Raw genomic sequence first — 20,565 nt, forward strand, 5'->3', positions numbered from 1 at the left:
ATAAGATAGTCTCATTTTGATTTTGCATTCAGTTTCTTTGTGAACAAATTTATTGCAAAGAGAACATTCAATTTCATCTTTAAGAGGTGAGAAAACATTATAAGAAGATTTATTTTCCCTGATCTCATTCTTTTGTTTTCTTGCTTCTCCAGTCATAGTAGTTTTATAAGCAACACACTATACAACTTTGTGACTAAAATTGTAACAAGTGAAGAATTGACCATTGAAGTAGGAATACCAAGAAGTATAATACCTTCTTGAGTATCTTACCCTTTGATTATGGTAAGGTTTTTTTTCTTGATAAGTATTTGATCCTTCATTCTTTTGCTGAGAACTATGAATCTAATGATTTCTTCCTTTTATGGCATTGATGTAGCTTCTTGTATCTGTTTAAGAAGATTTCATAGCTATTTTTGATTCGCCATTTGAAATGTATCTAAGACCTATCTTGTTTAGGGGAGATCATTACAATTTCATGATTTCTTCTAAAGTTTCATATCCTTTAGAAAATTTAAAATTTAGAGCCTTTGTTTTCTCAAGTTCCTTCCTTAAACCCACTATCTCAAGTTCCAATTTTTCACAATGCCTTTTCATTTCTAGAACTTGTTTCTTTAAAACTTCTTCAGCCAATTTATCTTCTTCTAGACAATTTTTTATCTGAGTTATTTCTTCAATAAGATTGCTTTCCTTTTACATACCTATTTCCTTTTCTTGATTTTTATTTATAACCTTGAGTCTATCAATTTATTCTAGAGCATCCATAAAGACATTGTCAGATTCATCTACATATTGGTCTTCAAATGGCATAAGTAACTTATAATATTGATCAGGTTCATCATCCTCATTATTAGAAGAATATTCATTATCTTCATGAGTATGGAAACTTTTCTTGCTATCAAACCTTCTTTTAACGTTCCCTTTTGTAGAATTCCTCCATTTCTCATGATTTCTTTATAAGTACATTTAGTAGCATAATGACCAACCCTTCCACAAGAAAAAAAATTGAAAGGTATCTTACCTCTAAACTTGTTAGTTCCTACCTCAAGTTTCTTCACAAAATTTGCTTCTTCTTCGTCTAAAATGTAACTTGTTCCCTTAAGCTCTTATTTTTACTTCCCTTTGTATGTAGATTTAAATGTTTCTTCTATGACATCTAATGAACCCCCTTTTCTCATTTCGTAAGCTGTTAAAATCCCATGGAGTTGTTCAATAGTGAGATTCTTCAAACCCTGCATTTATTCAATGGCAGATATTTTGGAATCAAACTTTGAGGTTAGAGATCTTAGAATTTTCTCAACTATAGAATATTTTATTTGATCATTCATTGAGTTAATGATATCATCTACTCTAAGGAAAAATATTGCAATACTTTCATCATCATGCATTATGAGATTCTTATATTGAATTCTAAATGTTTGAAGTTTAGTGCTCTTTAACTTAGTGTCACCTTCATAGATTTGGACAATCTTGTCCCATATAGTTTTTTCGGTATTCAGTTGCATGACCTTCATGAATTATGGTTGAGCAAAGTTTACTAAGAGAGCATTGACTACCTTCGCATTGGTATCATATTGTTTCTTCCTTACAACATCTGTGGAAATAGAGGATGGGTATTGATATCCTCCTTAAATGATCGCCCATATATCATCTCCAAGTGACTACAAATATGTTCTCATTCTTAATTTCTAAAATACAAATTTAGTTCCATTAAATAAAGGTGGCATGATAGAAGATACTCCCTCTTGACTACTCATATTGATGGATCTCCCTTTAGGCAATCAAGCTTCTTATGAGGGATCGGCTCTGATATCAATTGTTGGGAAAAATACTGAGAGGGGGAGTGAATCAGTATTTTAAATTAAAACTTCCAAAATTTATATTTTGAAATATGTATGTTAATGTTATTAAAGCAACCTGTGTATGTACACTACTTCAAATAAGGAAACCAACGTATATCCAGTTTACTCATTTTTTATGTATTCCATCAGATGTTTATATTTAACCATTGCATCAGTAGATTAATTACTTTTCAGTATGTAGTAAATAACATAAAGAAATCACAGTAAATGAGCAACACACACATAGAACACTAGGATTTGAGGTGGAAACCCAATGTAGGAGAAAACCATCATTTTTGTTGTCTTTGTATTCTTTCTTATGATATAAAGAAAATTAGTGCATTTATACTGATGAAAAATCTTGTTAGTATGCAGGCACCCACCTACATAAAGCTACAATATTCTCATGTTCTCTAACAAGCACTAGAAGGAAGCTACAACCCCTGAACTCATTTACCAACTCGTATTGGAAGGGAGTCCCTACCCCCTTTTGAAGGTTGTAACCATCGGCTCCTTGTGGACCACCTTTCAAAATATTTCAGATTGGATCTACTTTTCAAACAATCATCACACAACTTATATGCCACCATTCATTACAACTTGACCCATATCAATCATAAACCAAAACAAATTGAAGCATTGAATCTGAGACATTGTCACACTATGTATCAACTAAAATTCTAAAGCATCAAATCACTGAATGAAAAACCCAACCAAAAATAATAAGTATCAAATATTGTATGTGACTGTATTGAATAAGACTCGTGTATATACAAATTTCCTCTGTATAAAACCTGCATACGTATCTCAGAATATTGAACACTAATTCATCAATCACTGAACCATACTTAGATCATTTCTTTAGTCACAAATCACTTGAAACAATCACATATTACTAAATCAAAACAGATCACCAAACTGTAGCATCATTACCAATCAATATACCATGCTTCATTTAACCCAGCCAACACTGTTAGATACAAATCATTATAATACAGACATTATTGACAAACAACAAAAATCAGAATAGTATTTATCAAAGATATCATCATTAAGACGAACTGCAAAACCCTAGAATGTAAATGCGAATTCCACAAGACATATATGTGTATGTACGAGATTATTATGCACAACGCCCACATACAAATATGCACATACTAAAAAATTATTTCGTAGAATATATACACGACCCTAAAGAGATGGATTTGCATATGTATGCGACTATTCCCAAACACACATGCATATAGATCTAAAAAAAATCTGCTGCAAACAGAATTTCACTTTATGCAATGTTTACTGTCAATACTACAAGCTTATGAATAAATAATTTAGATCACAATATCACAGTTTCATCAATATTAGCTATTTTTACATTTGCAACAAGTAAATCAATCAAGCATATATGTCAACATATTTCAAATATTTCAGATTTGAGTCTTCTCCTTGCTCCAAGGTGCACACATGTTTCAAATAAAATTATTCGTAGACAACTGAATACTTTCACACACAACACTTTGATCTCCATCTCTTTATATAGTGTTTTCCTTAGCCAATACCTTAGGTAAATACCTTGGTTATATTGTAAGTATTCTTTGACAAGATCAAAAAACTGTTGTCGCACCCATTACTATGGGCTAATACCATGGCAAAGACCCCTGGTATCTAGATTACCATGGTGTTTATTCTGTACATGACTTTTCTTTACAATACCTGCGTATGCACATGACCATTCTGCACAGGATCCACATATACTTTTCCTAAATTCATATTTAACATTCCTTTGTCTCTGAACTGTCATTTGTCTATTCATCACATCTGTATCATTTGTTTCAATCATGTTGACATATTTATTAAGTAAGTTTCCATCAAGGACAATACATTAGCCATAATGCCAAAAATTGGATTCTTCAAGACAAAGTTATGCCCAATCTCCCATTATGACTTGATTATGGATTGATTCAATAGAGAGAAATTGTACATACATTCCATGTCTCATTGTTTCAACCTCTGGCCCTGAAAATGATACATGAAAAACTAAATTTTATGAAATTTAAGTCACTTTTTACAAAATTCAAATTCGATGCTTGTAGAGAAAGTTACGACAATTTTCCCTAGGTCACATGTTTGAGACAAAATTCTGGAGCATTCAAAATCCCTAACTTCTTCGGACCATATCTAAGAAACTACTGTGAACCAAGACCTGAAATTTTTACACGAAGTTCACAAATATTTCAGCTCCACGTGCTCAAAATTTAAGCTTCTTAATTCTTGTAGAAACAAATTTTATAGTGAAAGTTCCAAGATGACCTGTTTGAAGCAGGGAAATGCTAGAATCCAAAGATTTGATACCAAATTCTATGTAACCAGATCATAAAATAGAAGAAGAAATAGATCAACGACTTCAAAATAAGCCTCTTGAAGGGGAAACCTACTTTTACACCACATAAATGAATAATTATTATATGATTCAAATAATAATACCTCCTTGGTATTTATAGGAGTCTAAGGGGTCACAATAGAATCAGAGCCTACATAACCATAATAATGTAAGGGCACAACAATAACAATATGGGGACTACATAGGCACAACGATAACAATAAGGGAGCTACACTAACAATAACAATAAGAGGGCTACACTAGTATTATAGGGACCTAACAACTAATGAAATGAAGTTAGAATTTGAAATTCCAATGATTGGAGAACTTTCTTTCTTCCTTGGTCTAAAAATCATAAAAACTCAAAAGGTATGTTCATCTCTCAAGGGAAATACTTAAGAGAAATGTTCAAAATGTTCAAAATGGAGGATTGTACCCCTGTCACCACTCCCATGATTGTTGGATGCAAAGTAAGTAAGGATGATTAATCACTGGAAGTTGATCAAAAGTTGTATAAATCTATGATTGATAGCCTATTTTACATAACAACTTCAAGACTGGATATAATTCTAGCAATTGGGTTAGTACAAAGATATTAATCGGTTCCAAATTAAATCCATCTCTTAGCAACAAAGAGAATCTTCAGATATTTAAATGCGCGATGGATTATGGACTCTAGTATCCAAAAAGAAAAAGTGTCTTATTTACAACTTACACAGATCCAGATTGCACAAGTTGCATAGACAATAGAAAAAGTATAAGTGGCAGTGAATTTTTCTTAGGAGAGTCATTAGTTGCTTAGTTGAGCAAGAAGAAAACCTCAGTCTCATTATCTACTGTTGAAGTTGAATACATAGAAATAAAATCTTCTTGCACACACGTACTTTAGATGAAGTAAATTCTATAATACATGAAGTTAACATACCAATCTCCATCAAATGTGGTAATACAGGTACAATAAGCATATCAAAGAATCTAATCCTTCACTCTAAAACTAAACAAATTCCCAGAAGTATCATTTTCTCAAAGAGCATGTTGCTTAGTAGATTTTAAATTTGGAGTATATATCAACTAAAGAGAAAATAGTTGATATATTCACTAAGCCTTTTGCAATAGAGCCTTCTAAATATCTGAGGAAAAAACTGGGAACAGTCCCATCTCCCTTCTTATTAACTTGAAAGAGGGGTATATAAGTATTGTTGAGTACTTGAAAGAGATGAATAATATCAAGGGGAGTTTTTACAGTGATAAGAACAACAACAATCATTTCTATGTAATTAAATAAAATCATATTATTAAGAGAACCAAGGACATGCAATAGACATAGGATTGGAAAAGCGTCAAGTCTCGGATGATCATAGATTGGACCAATAGGAATAGTAGAATCCAAAATGGGAATAAAGTCCTGACTATCTATAACCTTATCTTATATTATTAGCAAAGTCATTGAAGCAAGAAAATCAGTTTTCAAAATCCTCATTGGATAGGAAGATCTTAGAACTGATTCACAAAGAAGAGGCCTAGTCGAGTCAAGTGAACATTTTATCTCCAAGCAATTAAAATAAGACATATTCATAAGAACATGAGATAGATATTGGTACATGAATCCATCTCATGTGATATGAAAGAGGTAGAAGCAAAATTTATTGTTGAGGTAACTGAGAAAAAAGAATGAAAAGGCTACTTCCTCTACAAAATGCAACCATCAAGAAAAATAAGTAATTATCCGCTACATGAAGGATAAAAAGACAAGAAATAGCATATTTATAGAGAGATGGCTATTAACAATTCCATCCATATACTCATACAAAGAGAAAAATGGACAACCTTAATCAAGCATAGTTCCTCCACACAGGGTGTAACGACCTGCATTCTCCGGCATGAAGTGCGATGGTAAAAAGTGCGAGCTACTCCAATGATGCGATGACTTATGCACATTAGTGAGGGAGAGCTCCCTTGTTTATATGGCATGGAGGTGTATGAAGGTCGACTTGGTGATAGTAGGGGCTTATGCAATGAAGCGTGGGCGTAGGGAGGTCGGCTGGCCAAGCCACCACCACGCCCTACACTTGGTATAAGTTGTATTGCGTTGGTTATCATTCCATCGTCGCAAATCACTTGTTCATCTTCGCTCATGTAGAGAAGTGCGCAGATTCTAGTGCGCAAGACAAGAAGGTGAAGGCGCACATCTCATGTGCCGATTCTTGGGTGAGTCACAAGAGTGGAAGGTTGCACTTGGTGTTGGGCGAAGGTGCGGGCAAGGTGCGCTTGGTGGTCGGTTGAGGCGTGCACGGGTGTGGCAACTGATTTGTGTGAAGGCGCCCGAAGGTGAAATGGAGGAGCGCCCGTTTGTGTGACGACTTGGCGTGGGTGTCTTGGCGACTCGGGTGAGCGCCCGCCCATCGTGCAAGTGTGCACGAAGTCTTGTTGGTGTGTTGGGTTGTGAACGGGAGTGTGTCTCGGGTAGAGGCGCCCGTGTGTGGCGACTTGGAGGCGTGCCCAAGTTGGGCAAACAACACGATCCTGCGACGAGGTGAAGGAAGGGTTGGTGAGTCGTGCGGCGACCGTGCAGAGGTGCCGACAAGCTGGGCAGTTGAGTTTGCCGAAGTTGTGAAAATTGACTAAGTGTAAATTTGGGGTTTCCCAAGATTTAACTTGTACATTGTAAAAGTGAAGATTGTTTAATATATTGATTCAGGAAGACTCATATTGCAGGGAGTTGCCCCTCCCTTTATATTGTTGTGCATTTCTCTTGTATAATGTTGTTGATAATGAATGTGTATGGGTATTCATTGGTATAAAGGAACACATTAATAATACTTGGTTGCGAAATACAAACTAAATAGGATAAGTGGAATTTTAGGCGTAGTCCACGAACATAAGTATTGGTGAAAAAAAAGTGTTTAGTGGTGCCGCACCTCGCTATAAGCAGTTGAAATACTACCGCAGGTGTAGGGGCGTGACAGTTGGTATTAGAGCTGATATCCTGGTTGAAGCTGCTACAGAACTTCATCGAAGTGAAGTTGGTATCAGAGCTGGTACGTGACGAAGTGCAGGTGTGGATGCACTTGACAGTTGATGACAGTGGAAGAAGGTACTTGCAGGTGAAGGAAGCTAGTTACACATACAAGTGGAACAAGGGCTGGTTCATGGTTGCAGGGAACTTGGTGAAGCTGGTGAATGGTGAAATAGGTTTAGCAGAGGTGAAGCATCGTGCTTGGACCAAGCTTAATGACAAGACATGGCAGGTTTGGAAGAATGCGAAGGGAAGCTCTTGCTTACCTTATACAGGTTGAAGCAGATGAAAGAAGAGAATCCCTGGATTAGAGATAAGCTTGAAGTCTTGGCAAAGAATGTTGAAGATGAACTTCTTCAACTTGGTTGGACAATGGAGCAAGATGAAGTTGTAGATTGTGTTGACAAGGAAGAGGAAGCCGTGATGATTAAGGATGTTGCAGATGTGGCAACGATGGAGGATGAACTTGAGATTGATCAAGTTGGACCAGGATTGTGTAGTTTGCAGACATGGATGGGTGAGGAGACTCACATGGAGGAGCCTCATGATGATGGAGTAAGTATTGATACTTGTGTTTCATTTGGGCATTTGGTATATGGACTGTATGCAGGGAAGAGCAAAGTCAGTTTGCCGATGCTAGGGAGGATCTTACCATGGATGTCTATGATGAGACCTTGTATGGAGAAGCAAGGATTGTTGATTGTTGCAGGACTTGTTGGGGTAGTTTGTGACCTTATGGTAGAAGGTACAAAGGCCTGTGACAAGGGAGGAACATGATGATTGTTGCGGAGGATTGGGTCATGCTTTAGCCACATGGAGAATTGGCTAAGTGCCTGGCATGACTCATGGACAGATTGGGGAAGGGCACACAATTGAGATGCTTGGGTGGACTTCTCATGGCCGAGACCAAGAGCAAGACTTGGTGGAACCTTCAGTGGGGGGGAGCTATGATGGAAGGGACTCATGATGATGATGATATGGTTGGGTGACCGAGTTCACTAGACCGAATATGCAGACTTGGATGAGGATGACCGATTGTTGTGATGGGTCTACTTGGTTGGACTACATGGGCAACTTAGTCATGGACATCAGGTTGAAGACATGGAAACTTATTACTTATGAGCCGATGGAGAAGTTGTGCACTCTTGTACAACAAGACCATGGACTTGGATGGAGTTGTGAGCAGGCTATGGAGCATTCCTACTACATGGAGAGCTGAGGCATCTTGCAGAGACCTTTGGGTCGAGACTTGTATGCTTGCTGAGGTGTTGGTTGGGGATGGTTTATGGAGCTCATGATGACATGAGATTGTTGTGACTTTTGGGGACTTCATATATGGTGGACTTGGAGGATCTGATGCATTGAGGAGCTGAGGTCAGAGACTTTGATGCAAGTGCATACTTCCGAGTACATGCATGGGTGTGGCTTGGAAGAGTGACTTGATGTGGAGGATCGATATGAGACACTTTGGAGTGATGGAGTTACAACGATGATGATGCCTTGGTGGCAACACTTGGGCATGGGTTGAGCCGAGACTCAACCACTTTTGAGACATGGGAGCTGATTGATCTATGATCATGGGCAGCACATGGATAGATGAGACAAGTGCATAATTGTTTCTATGGAAGACTTGAGGGATGGCACATTGTAGATATGATGGAGGTTGCTTCATGGACCTAGATGTGGCACACCGAGAGGTTGAGATTGATGAGATGATCTCTTCATATGGAGGAGATGCACAATGGATGATGTTGGGATAGATGTGGTTGATTTCATGTAGCACATTGGCACCAAACATCATGGACAACATGTTGCAGATGAGATGAGGGCTACTTATGGACCTGAGCATGGCTTATACTTATATGGAGATGGATTCTTGATTGAGTTGAGGATGTGACGGGATGTTATAAGAAACAACTGATGGTGGCACGAGGATGTGCATTCTCATGGTTTGAGCATGACAGTTGGACTGATCACCCGACTAGTTCAAACATGGGGGTCGATAATTTACAGAGATGTGTTAGCATTATGTTGGAGTGCCATGGCAGTAGTTCACATGATGACACATGATGAGGTTGACATGAGAGGTTGCAATGAGCATGTATCTTAAATGGAGGGGCCAGCCTTCCACGATGGGGAGCAGCATGTGGAGATTGTGACAGGGTGATCGATGATCATGGATTGAGATGATCTCTGATGGATGACATATCGATGAGGTGTATACCTTGGTATGGTGATCTTGGTGACAGATGGTTGCCGAGGCGAGACATGATGGAGACGGTGGTTCTACATATGTTGCAGGGATGTTTGCAGTATGTGGAGGAGTTGACATCATGGATATTGATGATCTTGGTGGATGGCTACCAGGATGATATGTTGTCGAGGATGACAACGACTTTAGGTGGAGGAGGATGTAACGACCTGCGTTCTCCGGCATGAAGTGCGATGGTAAAAAGTGCGAGCTACTCCAACGATGCGATGACTTATGCGCATTAGTGAGGGAGAGCTCCCTTGTTTATATGGCGTGGAGGTGTATGAAGGCCGACTTGGTGATAGTAGGGGCTTATGCGATGAAGCGTGGGCGTAGGGAGGTCGGATGGCCAAGCCACCACCATGCCCTACACTTGGTATAAGTTTTATTGTGTTGGCTATCATTCCATCATCGCAAATCACTTGATCATCTTCGCTCATGTAGAGAAGTGCGCAGATTCTAGTGCGCAAGACAAGAAGGTGAAGGCGCACATCTCATGCGCCGATTCTTGGGTGAGTCGCACGGTGGAAGGTTGCACTTGGTGTTGGGCGAAGGTGCGGGCAAGGTGCGCCCGGTGGTCGGTTGAGGCGTGCACGGGTGTGGCACCCGATTTGTGCGAAGGCGCCCGAAGGTGAAACGGAGGAGCGCCCGTTTGTGTGACGACTTGGCGTGGGTGTCTTGGCGACTCGGGTGAGCGCCCGCCCATCGTGCAAGTGTGCACGAAGTCTTGTTGGTGTGTTGGGTTGTGAACGGAAGTGTGTCTCGGGTAGAGGCGCCCGTGTGTGGCGACTTGGAGGCGTGCCCAAGTTGGGCAAACAACACGATCCTGCGACGAGGTGAATGAAGGGTTGGTGAGTCGTGCGGCGACCGTGCAGAGGTGCCGACAAGCTGGACAGTTGAGTTTTCCAAAGTTGTGAAAATTGACTAAGTGTAAATTTGTGGTTTCCCAAGATTTAACTTGTACATTGTAAAAGTGAAGATTGTTTAATATATTGATTCGGGTAGACTCATATTGCAGGGAGTTGCCCCTCCCTTTATATTGTTGTGCATTTCTCTTGTATAATGTTGTTGATAATGAATGTGTATGGGTATTCATTGGTATAAAGGAACACATTAATAATACTTGGTTGCAAAACACAAACTAAGTAGGATAAGTGGAATGTTGGGCGTAGTCCACGAACATAAGTATTGGAGAAAAGAAAGTGTTCGGTGGTGCCGCACCTCGCTATAAGCGGTTGAAAGACTACCGTAGGTGTAGGGGCGTGACACAGGGGGAGCAACACTAGTATTAGAAATGGTGCCTTCACAAAAATGAAGAAAGAAGCATGCGAGTGAATGAGAAAAGAAAGAAGATGTCTCCATAAGAAGCAATAAAATACTAAATCTTGGATTTTCATGGAGATGTAATGCAAGAAAGGAAGATGTTACTTGTGGATTAAGCATACATCAAATAGAATGTGGACCTATCTAACTGTGGACTCGACATCTATTACAAGTCAAAACTATTACTTAGGAAGAGGAATCCAGAGTAGTTACATAACAACAGTTAGTCTGCCAAGTCAGAGAAATGAATGCCAAATCAGTTATAATAATTTTTCAATTCAGAGTAATCATTGCCTAGTTTTCCTACATGTTACAAGTTATAACTATGAACCTGGTATTATGTATTATAAGTTATAACCACATACCTGGTAATATGCATTACAAATACTATCTGTTATATATTTTGATTGGAGTGGATACATAGATTGATTGGAACAAATATTTTTATGTAAATAAATAAAAACATATACATTATCCCTGATCAAAGGAAATACACAGCTACGTGGATTCCATTGCAGAAAATCTTGGACTTGAGGGCACTGATGTCAAAAGGGGAGGTGTAATAGACCAGTGTTTCCCCCAATGCCAATAGGGGGAGAATGTTAAAGGTTTTTAGCATTGATGTCTTGTATCACATTGCTAGTCAATTGCTTCTGATTTGGTATACTTAAAGGTACTTAAAGGCAATCAAGTAAGGTCCACAGTTCTCTTGATATATTTAAAGGTAAGAAATCGAGACAATATCCCAAATATTTCTATTACATGAAGCTTAATTACAATGGAAAGGCCTAAAGAAAATATTCAATCTTTTTGCCTATTCTTTTGGATCATATTTACAATCTGGCCTGATAAGTGGGATAGAATCCTTTATCAAATTGAAATAATTATACCTTACTTGGTTGAATCCATATCTATATGCATCTTAAGGTTTCTCTTACAAAATTATGATGTGACTAGATCTATGTTATAACATAAGATATAAAGGACGGTTGAAAGAAACCAATTTCATTATTGTGAAGATGTACTCGATGTGGTAACTACAACAATATAAGTGATCATTCGAACATTATCCTATCAATAGCTAGTTCCCACATCATTTGAAGAACTCAAACTTGGAATAGATGGATTGATGGGTGAATTGGAAGTTGAAATGTGTGTGTAAGAATGTCCAGCATGCACCTACCTCAACCATATTAGAAAAATAAAAAATAAACATCCTTTAATAAAAGACTTTTGTTTTATACCCCTTCTCACTGAAGCCACTCCAAGCAAAAATCATATTTGCATATTTACCATAGAGAATGACCTTGTTCATTACTGAGTCTACATATATAAACAATAAACTATAGTGTTGTGCTTAGGAATCACATCATTAGTGTGTTAATTGAGTGTTGGGAGCCTATACATAGTTCATATGATGAAATTGGCCTCATCCCTAATTAATTATAGCAACCCTATACCCAAAATGCTAAAATAAATTGCATTGATAGTTTCTTTGATTGTAGAGTTGATATATTTTCTTGTGCATTGTAGAATGTAACAAATCATATATGCATTTCGCTCCCTATTCAAGGCATAATTATCACTATATCCATCTCCATGCAATTATATTTTTATGTAGCAGTGGTCAGCAAAGTGCTTTGCATCTTGTTAACTTCTTGAAAGAACAAATGAATGGGCAGAGGTATGGCTTTTAGAGAGCCATGTTGCATATTTAATTAAGTTTTGAATTGCATTTGAATCAACATGGTATTGGGATTAGAGTTCCAATGTAAGTAAACCAATGCTTGAAACCAAATTGTAAGGACATGCAATATATACTATCCCATCTTGATCATTGATGAGACGAAAAAATTCTTGCAATATATAGTCATATATGTTGGGGATGTAGTTTAAATAGGTTACTAATCAAGAAAGAAATGAAACTAAATACAACCACACAAGAAAAAAACCCAAGATTTACGTGGTAAAACCCTGACAGGGTGTCAAGGAAACATCCACGGGGCAAGCGATTGGAATCTCTATTCAATCAATAAATGATTCTCCTTACAATAGTTCGGGCGTTCATTAGTTTTATATATGAGCCTCCGTTACATAATTGCTGATTCGGTATGAAACTAACTTGTCAATAACTAATACAATTTATCCAAATTTACATTAATTAGTTGTCAATTACCAACAAACTCCACCTTGACAACAATTTTCCTAATCCCTTGCCCATTCCCATTCATTATCTCTTCTGCAATCCAAGAGAAGCTAAACACCATCGCAGATTCTCTACTGTAACTGGCTTGTGAATATGTCTGCATAATTCTCCTGTGTATGGACCTTTTGAAGAGCCACTTTTCTGCCATCGATCACATGTCTCAGAAAATAATACCTTACATCAATGTGCTTGGTTCTGCTATGATAAGCAGGAATTGTAGCCAAGTGAATAGCACTTTGACTGTCAGAAAGTACATTCACTTTCTCCTGCGTCTTTCCAATCTCATCAAGTAGACCCTTTAACCAGATTGCTTCTTTACTAGCATCTGAAGTAGCTATATATTCTGCTTCAGTATTGGACAACGCAACTGTTTCTTGAAGATTTGACATCCAACTAATTGCTCCCCCTACAAGAGTAAAGACATAACCTGTAGTAGATTTTATTTTGTCCAAATCACTTGCATAATCAACATCTATATATCTGCAGACTGATCCTTCACTACCATTAAAGATGATGCAATGGTCACTTGTGCCTCTTAGATATCGAAGCACCCATTTCACTGCTCCCAATGTTCTTCACCTGGATTTTCCATGAACCTGCTGACAACTCCAAATGCATGTGAAATGTCAGGTCTTGTAGATACCATTGCATACATTAAGTTGCCTACAACATTTGCATATGGTACATGAGACATATACCGCTTTTCTTCATCAGTTCTAGCACTCAAAACCAAAGAAATCTTAAAATGGGAAGCTAATGGAACATTAACAAGTTTCACATTGTTCATATAGAACTTTTCAAGTACTTTCTCCACATACTTCTACTATGATAACCAAAGCTTACCATTTTTCCTATCTTTGTGTATCTCCATGCCCAATATATGTTTTGCTACTCCAAGATCCTTCATATCAAACACCCTAGAGAGCTGAGCCTTTAACCTGTTGATCTCTTCCATGCTTTTGCTTACAATAAGCATATCATCAACATACAAAGCTAAGATAATGAATATGCCATTGAAACTTTTGAAGTATACACAATGATCATACTCACTTCTAATAAAGTTCTGGCTCACCATGAAGGAGTCAAACTTCTTATACCATTGTCTGGGTGATTGCCTCAAACCATACAATGACTTCCTGAGCTTGCAAACTAATATTCTACTGCGACCTTGTACAAAACCTTCTGGTTGTTCCATATATAACTCTTCATTCAAATCACCATGTAGAAAAGTTGTTTTAACATCTAACTGTTCTAACTCAAAATTAAGTAATGCAGTTAGTGCCAACACAGTACGAATAGAAACAAGTTTTACAACTGGTGAAAAAATCTCATGAAAGTTGATACCTTCAACCTGAAAATACCCTTTTGCTACCAGTCTTGCCTTATACCTTTCAATACTTCCATCAACTTTCCCTTTCAGTTTGAAGACCCATTTGCATCCAACAACACTTCTCACTTTGGGAAGTTCTACAAGATCCTAGGTATTGTTCTTGACTAAGGAATCCATTTCTTCTTCCATAGTTGTTTTCCATTTTTCGCTATCTGTATCATCTACTGCTTCCTGATAACAAGAAGGTTCCCATATTTAATAACCAAAGAAAAAGATGAAGTAGAATCTTCATACCTTTTGGGAGTTTTCCTTTCCCTTGTAGACCTTCTTAGAGTGATTGGTTGCTGAACTAGTTCAGAATCTTCAACAGTTTCCTTTGTATCTTCAACACATTTTTCTCCAGAAGTCTCTTCTTCCTTTTTACTTTCATCGAAAGGTCTAGCCTCCAACTAAATTTGTTGATTTGGCGATACCTGTTCCTGTTCAATTATTTCAACATTTGGTTTTAAAAGAGAATATTCATCAAATGTTACATCTCTACTAATAACTATCTTCCGCGATGTAGGATCCCACAACCTATATCCTTTCACTGCATAGTCATACCCAACAAAGACATAACATTTCGATTTTGGATCTAATTTTGAATGCTAATTTTTAGGAATAAGAGCATAAGCATCACAACCAAATATCCTTAAATGTGAATAATCACAAGATTGACCTGACCAAACTTCTTCAGGAATTTTACAATTAATTTCTATTGAAGGTGATCTGTTAACTAAATAACAAGCAGTGGATATTGCTTTTGCCCACAACTCCTTTTGCAACTTAGCATTGCTGATCATGCTTCTAGCTCTTTCCATAAGAGTTTGATTCATACGTTCAACAACACCATTTTGTTGAGTATAAACAACAGTTTTGTGTCTAACAATTCCTTCATCCTTACAATATTGTTCAAATTCTATTGAAGTGAATTCACCACCATTGTCAGTTCTTAAACATTTAATTGATTTTCCTGTTCTTTTCTCTACCATTGCTTTAAATTGTTTAAATATATTAAATACATCAGCTTCCTTTTTCAGCATAAAGACCCAAACTTTACGGGAGAAATCATCAATAAATGTTAAAAAATATAGACCACCTCCATATGATACAATAGGAGATGGTCCCCACATATCAGAATGAATATAGTCTAAAATATCTCTACTATTATGATTTCCAGTTTTAAATCTTTGTTTACGCTATTTTCCATAAGCAAAATATTTACAGAAATCCAACTTCAAGGATTTCAAATCGGAAGTGATTTACGTTCCATCAGTACCTGAAGACCTTTCTCACTCATGTGACCTAATCGATGTGCCATAGGCGAGTACATTCTTCTTCTTTCTCTGACACAATCACTGCTTTACTCACCTGAGTACTTCCTTTGAGTCTGTAAAGATTTCTGGCCTTTTCTACTTTCATAACAACTAGGGAACCTTTAGAGACTTTCAGCACTCCATTCTGACCTATAAACTTATAACCATCTGAACCCAACACTCCCAAAGAAATCAATTTTTTCTTCAATTCAAGTACATGTCTAACACTAGTTAATGTTTTAACTATGTTATCATACACTTTAATCCTTATATTTCCTATCCCAATAATCTGACATGTTACATTATTACCCATAAACACAGAACTACCATTTACATCTTCATATGAAGTAAACCAATTTTTGCATGGACAAATGTGATGAGAAGCACTAGAGTCTAACAACCAGCTTTCAAAACCCTGAGAGACATTACATACAGGTGAAGTTTCATATATCATACCTAATTCTTCAGCAGATAAAACTTCGTCTATCATACATGAATCAACCTGATTTGCTTCCTTCTTCGGGTTATCAGACTCTTTTCATTTCCAACATTCTTTCTTCAGGTGTCCAATTTTATTACAGTGCCAATATTTTGCCTTGCACTTCTTTCCCTTTAATTTAGATCTAGAAAACCCCCTTGTTTTTTCTCCTCTTTCCTTTGACCATCCTCTAGCTATCATGGCTTCTGATGCAACTGTTTCAGTACTAGATTTCCTTCGTACTTCTTCAGACAAGAGAGCTCCCACAACTGATTCAAATTTCAAAGAATTAGTGGTGCTCAAACTAATTGAAGTTACAAAGTGGTCCCATGACTCGGGCAGAGAACACAACAAGGTTATAGCTTTTGGAAATAATACTTGGGGGGGGGGGGGGGGGGGGGGTGAATTAGTATTAGCAATTTAACAATATTTCATTTCCATAAAAAAAAAATTATACGGTACTTCTGTTAATGAAACTTGCGTGTATACGCAACTGTGTTTAGAGAAACCAACATATACCTTGCAAACTTATAATTTAGTTAGTTGATCTTTAATTTGTGTATCAGAACCATATAACCAGTAATCAAATGCAGTAAACAGAACATGAAATCACACACATGAACACAAGATATAAGGTGGAAACCCAATGTGGGTGAAAACCACCTGCTACAATCGTCTCTATCTTTCTTTAATAAGAAACTTCTTTTTACAAATTTTGTACTAGTGCAGCCTTATACCAGTATGCAAGCTTCTACTTGCAGAAGGCTACAACCTTCTCTCGTTCTCCAGCTTTTCCTAGAAGGGAGCTACAACCCCCTTAGCTCTTATACTAGCTGATGTGTTTACTAGTATGTAGGTGCTGACCTACAGAAGGCTACAACCTTCTCTTTTCTTCCAGGGACCATGTTTCATAAATTTTCAGACTGGATCCATCAATAACATCAATCAAACATCAAATATATCTGCATCAACCAATCTCCTTTGTACCAACCAAAACTGAATCAAACAATCACTTTTCTGAATGTTGTAACCAGAATACAGTAACAGTAACCAGAACCCAATCCAGAACCCAAAACACTGCAACAGTAAACAAAAGTAGCTAAAACATATTTTATGAGACGTACGCTACTTCAATGTGTTGAACCTGCATTCATACACTGTTATATGAAGGAAAACCTGCGTATACACTGTTTTGAAATGTCGAACCAGCGTGTATACGCACCTTTGCTATACTAAACCTGCGTACAAATCTGTAAAAGATGATTTAACCTTTAAAACTATTCGGACATCAGTTATACCCATATCATCATATTTACAGATTACGACAAGCGCTAATTATAAAATATCAAAACCACACAAAGATACTTCTCTTCAAGCCTTAAGATCTTGAACCATGAATAGAACTTATCCTTCTTCAATCACTCAGGTTCCTCCTTGATTTAGATCCAGCTATGCACCATAACCCAATGACTAGTATTCGAGATATTGCTCTTCATTAGATATTCAATACTTGAGTACCTTTGCCTAATGATCTCCCCCTCCTTTTATAGTCTTAGGCCTTACTCAATACCATGGTCCAAAACCACTTAGAACCAATAACTTGGACCAAATACCTGGGGTCAACACGTCGAACAAGATACCTTGGACCAATACCATGGATCACAATACCATGGACCAAATACCACGGACCAAAACCAGGTTCTCCAACTTGTATGCGCCTTTCCTTGCGTGAAAGTGCGTGTATACATATACACGCCTTTTGGTCAGTGAACCCACATGTATATGCGGCTTGGTCAAGGGGCACCTACGTATATCTCTTTTTCCTTCATTCTGTGAGCCTGAACTGTGATCTGTCATCTGAGTGAGTTTCTATCAAGGACAGCACCTGTGACATAGTGCCAAACATGTGTCATAGTGCCAACAATCTCCCCCTTTGGACTTGATGGCAACCCCAAGTCACTCTCCCCCTTTTTCATCAGGGGCAAAGGGTTATGCTCCCCTTGAGGACTTGCTGAATTCTCTGATATGCTGAAGTGTGTTGTTCATGCTCCCCCTGACTATAACCAAGGTCTGCAAAAATATGTTCTATAGAAAGAACATGACTCTATACATCATAAATGACCTTCCTATCACCAAAGATTCATACATACATCCATCTCCCAACCAAGTGGGGATATACCAAGATTGACTCATCCACCCAACCAAGTGGGGATACACCAAAAGTTTATACATGATAAAACAAGAACATTACATCATCCATCCTAGGAATAGTGGGGAAAAATAATAGGTCGTTACAAGACCTTGATAATAAAAGATATAGAGACAATATATCTAAAACAAGACTATGATAGTCATCAGCAACATCTTTCAATCACCATCCACACCAGCAACCATGATCTCCCTCTGCACCTGAAACAAAAACAACTGTGAAATTGTACCAAGATCTTCTAAGATAATGCCAACAATGCATTATTATAAGTATATGCTCCCCCTAAACCTGTCCCAGATGATCACTGTCAGACTCATATCAGACTCTTTTCATCCTGAGTCTAGCCCATTGATATTCTTCAAACCAACATATACGCAGCCACAGAAACTGGCGTATGTACGCGGATATGCTTCATGAAACTCACGTACAACCACTGTTCTCTGAAACAGATAAGTATCAATGGCAAGATGATGCATCAACTACTCCCAGCTTTTGTCTGAGGTATTCAAATGTCTCTCTGGGCAATGGTTTGGTGAATATATCAGCAACCTATTCCTTGGAGGGAACATACTCCAATTTGACCTTTTGTTCAAGCACTTGTTCCCGGAGAAAATGATATTTGATAGATATGTGCTTGGTCTTGGAATGCATGACTGGATTCTTTGAAATATTGATTGCACTTGTATTATCGCATAGAATGGAGATGGGTGGAGTGTAGGAATTTACAGGGTAAGTTCCTTAGACAGAACACCAAATGACACTGCTCACAAATAGATCGCAGATCAATACACCAGTACTTTTGACGTGGTTAAAACCCTCAAAGATGGAAAAGTCCACGGCCTGAGCCAACACGGCCACTTCATGCAATTTATTAATAAAAGAATGAAAATTTACATAAGCTTCTCTCATGAACGGTTAACCTACAAATGACCCTCCATGCTCTTTAAATGGAGATCATGGACCAATCGGGTGTTAAGACACGGATCAAGTGTCGTAATACCGAGGAGAGAATGAACTGTCAGATCACTACATATCGTGACCGTTGGATTGTAAGTTACAAAATGTACATAGTAAAGAAACACACTTTACCTAACTCTATACTAGACCAAGTTATACTTAACTATTTCCTACGCGTCGGAATATCCTAACATCCCCCCTTAAGAACAACTTGGGATAGGATTGAAGGATTTACAAATATGACACAATAGGAGAAGGAAGGAGGCACTAGAGCCTATCCCCCCTTAGTGACAACTTCCTGAACTCCAACCATAAATCGAAGGTTAGTGAACTTCGCCTCTGTGAGAGCCTTTGTAAAGATGTCTGAAACTTGATCATCTATTGAACAATATTTCACTTCAAGAACATGGTCGTGGATGAGCTTTCCGATGAAGTGCATGTGCAGTTCAATGTGTTTGCTGTGGTGATGCTGGACTGGATCTTTGCATAGTTGAATGGAACTTTGATTATCACACCAAAGTGTAGTCGGATGCTGCTGCTGAAAGCCAAACTCTGACAGGATCTGACAAAGCCACAAGGCTTCCTTACTAGCTTCTACGGCACCACGATACTCTGTTTCTACTAAAGAAAGAGAAATGGCACCTTGTTTTTTGCAAGCCCATGTAATAGGTCCTGAACCAAGAGTGAACACATAACCTACAGTAGACTTCCGATCATCAGGGTCACCAGCCCAATCGGAATCAGTGAAACCAACCAATAGAGGAGATGCTTCGGCACTGTAATGAATCCCAAACTGAACTGTACCTCGAACATAACAAAGTATTCTCTTAGTTGCTTTCCAATGACTTTCACGTGGGTTTTGCATAAACCGAGCAACAATGCCAACAACAAAGGAAAGGTCAGGACGAGTATGGGTTAGATACAAAAGTTTTCCTATAAGTTGACGGTATAAGGTAGCATCAACTTCAAGAGAAGTACAAGTGACTAAAAGCTTGACTCCAGACTAAAACGGAGAAGGGGCTGGCTTACAGTCTTCCATGTGAAAATGGCGTAGAATATCACAAGCATACTTGGACTGGGAAAGGGAAATACCTTCCTTGGATTGCAAGACTTGAAGACCAAGAAAATAATGTAAGTGTCCTAAGTCTATCATTTCAAACTTCCTTTTAAGGCTAGACTTCACATGGTTTATGAGGTTGGGATCACTTCCAGTCAGGATAAGATC

This window comes from Pinus tabuliformis, chromosome 3_1, assembly GCF_031772625.1.
Source record: "Pinus tabuliformis cultivar Carrire ecotype Pingquan chromosome 3_1, CPIR1, whole genome shotgun sequence".
Taxonomy (NCBI): Eukaryota; Viridiplantae; Streptophyta; class Pinopsida; order Pinales; family Pinaceae; genus Pinus; species Pinus tabuliformis.